Consider the following 3,375-nt stretch of genomic DNA (forward strand, 5'->3'; position numbering starts at 1 on the left):
GCCTTAGAGAGAGCTCGTTTGTCGTCTGCTTCGAGTGTCCTGTTTACTGCGGGTAGCCAGCGGTGACCGAACATGTGCAGCAGTTTTACAAATATGTACAGATTTAAATAATGGAAGAAGGAAGGATAGTGGAAAGGAAAGCTATGCTTTGTAATGATCATTCTTCCATGAAATATCCCTGCTGCTCACGTGCAAGATAAATGAAAGGGTTCTGCTGCGTGCGTGCAGGTCATGCGAAAAATATTGCTTGTAAAATTGGTTGCTGACCAAACTGTCAAAAATATATATATTTTAAACTTATATTTATCGAAATTTACCGTAACCTATGTAGTGCAAAATAAGAATTTTCACATTCTTCACTTTATTTATAAAGCCTATTTTACTTTATATTCCATAAAGCAATTCCAGTTTGTGTTTCATTTCTGTTGCGCAAGTTATGATCAAATATAGTATTTGGGCAATTAAGAGAAAATACACTGAGAAGATTACATCAGTTGCACAGTACATATTAATACTTAGTTTATGTATAATTATTACAAGGAAATAATGTGTATAACCAAGGGCGTATTTAAGGGGGGGTTCAACGGGTATACCACCTTTGATTCAGTAAAATTGCCAGAGTTACCTATTCATTCGCTTGTTCATAAAAATTTCTTCGGACTTATTTTATTCTCTTAAACTAGAGACGTAAGACGGAATACGGATGGTAAAGAAATTACGTAATTCCACACACCAGATGGGACTGCAGACCAAATGTCTGCAATTTCCTGATAGTTTCGGAATTTCTGCGATAAGAAACTGCATTGAGACTGTCAAATCAGTTACTTTTTCCCCCCTCGAGTCATCTTAAACATATTTGGTTTTTAAAAACGCAGTGACACAAGATGAACAGAAAAGTATCAATACTAGCGTGACTTCGTGACTACATACACACAACTTTGTCGGTACAGCGCACCCTGCTCCCCAACAAGTTTCCGGCCAACATGTCCTGGATTTTCACTTACGAAATAAAGCAACCCTAATCATACCAAAAGTTGATCCATCCCCCTTCCCACGTGAACTATATATACACCCATGTGCATAACAATATCCCATACTGAAATGGTACGATATATTTTGAATTTTGTACTGGGAAAAAAGCCGCCTCATCTCGTTACCCCGAACGCATTAATTGGTTGGTTCACAACTTCACCACTAAGGATCCTATCGAGACGAGACAAGGCAGCCTTGGTCTCGTTATCGTTGAGAGTTGTAAATGTCTGTCTCGTGTTTATTTGTAAATGTCTCATTGACAGTCTCGTCTCGGTTTGGGAGGACAATTCTCGTTCTCGTCTCAAGTCTCGAAAAATATAGAATTAACTACGTATGCAAAGGCTTATATGTAGGGCTCGGAAGTCGAAGACTTATAAAATTGCCAAAAAAAGACCTATAAAAAGACCTAAAAATACCAAAAAAGGACCTAAAAACGAAATATGAACGTATAAATGTGATCCAAATTAATTAATAACCAGTTTTAATTACATTTTTAATGAATAAAAAAAATCAAAATTTTGGTGGTATGGAACACATAGTGCGAAAAAACTATATGCATGAAATGCATCTTCTTCCAGACATTACATATTTTTTAGATTAACAGTTTGAAAAATCATATTTGAAGGGGGGTGTCCTCCTGCACCCCAACTTCGAATACTGCTTGTAGTCATTCATCTTCATTGTAGCGATTAGCCAAAAGTGGGAATAAATGTGATGTTAGAGAAGATACATACTAAATTAACCATGTGTTCTCATCGTTGCGGTTAAACAAAGTGACGGAAAAGTGACGTAAAAGTAGGATAAATACAAAAATTTGCAATATATATATTAACTGAAGAGAACTGTCATTTACTGAAGGACATATAGAAACACACCGTACCTTTTTTATACTGTATCACCTCTTATATTACAGAAATTGGCGTGTAAACGAGAGTGTTCTAAACGTATTATATTCAAATTTGTGAAGAAAATATTATGACGAAAATAATTGTAATTCCAGAAAAGGCATTCCTATAACATTAAGTTCTTGCCAGTCAGAAGCAACCTATGTATTCGCAATGAACAAGGCTGTTCACGTGTTCAGCCATTGACTGTTACAAGTTTTGCTTTGTCACCCTAATCGGAAAACCCTCTACCGAGTGGCTGAATTATAGTAAATACTGCTATACTGCTAGGGCATAATTCATCTAGAAATGGAGCACAGCTTTTTGCACTGGAAGTTACAAGATACTTGTTTTACACAATAACAAGTGACGTTGCTGTCGGAAGTCAATCAGCTGGTAGTTGTGGTTCTTCCATTGTGTGGAAATGTAAGTAAACAAGTTTTTAAAATACTATGTAATTTTATTTATTGGTTTTATTCATATGTTTGTTGCATTCCTCACTTGTGCTGGCGCTGCAGTCGAAGTGCAGTTCGAAAGCTTTCCGCTTCCAGGCTTCAAGACCGCACTGCGAGTATGCTCTCGAAGTATGCTCGCTTCAAGTATGGTCTTGCAGCTTTCGGACACAGCCATAGGAGGTGAATTTCAGCGGTGTTTGAAGGCGTGTTTCTCGAGAAGCAAAACAAATATCGCCGAGATATTTTGCTCATCTCATGTCTGTGTCATTCTCTGTAAAATGAATGGATTTAAAACTTTTTCATGTCAAAGTGGAAATGTCCATTTTAGGCTAAAAGCCTATGTATTCACAAGGTAGCAAAACTGTTGTGCGACAAGAAAAATCCGTGCTTTACTGTATAATTCGAAACTTCTCAGTTCTTTGTTTCTTACCGTCCTATAAATTGGAGACTGGTGGAAGCTGAAGACTAATATCTGAATACACAATCCGTGATTTTTTTTTCTCTTGCGATACGATTCATTGGTTTGTATAACTTAATGAAGCGCATTTGCTTACTTTTGGTAACATAAACTGTTCAGGCAGCAGGAAATATTTCACCCTGATTTTCCAGGACGAGGATAGTAATTCTATAATATTTAGTTTCTTGATATTTAGGTGAATATGAATCCTGGCCTACTTCAGCAGTGGCGGAAAAAGGGGGGCTATTCCCCCAACTTTTGTCCCTGCAGTAGAGGTGTGCGGGATTTCGAAAAGTCGGGACCGGGATCTGGACAAAAAATTTCCGTCCCGATCCCGACTTCGGGAACCGAAGCAGTCGGGAAATGCCGAATGGTCATTTTAAAAAGTCGTCAATTCTCGATGTTCTCTGCATTGTAAATGTCTGGAACTTATCGGAAATTGTTAGTATTTGCACCAGAAGTGAAAAAACAAGCACTTAAGATAGAATTCGAGATTTCAAGAGCTTTGGGAAATTTTGAACATATCCCGTCCCGAAAATTTCCCGAC

Source organism: Lepisma saccharinum, chromosome 15 (assembly GCF_977018435.1).
Source record: "Lepisma saccharinum chromosome 15, izLepSacc3.1, whole genome shotgun sequence".
Classification (NCBI taxonomy): domain Eukaryota; kingdom Metazoa; phylum Arthropoda; class Insecta; order Zygentoma; family Lepismatidae; genus Lepisma; species Lepisma saccharinum.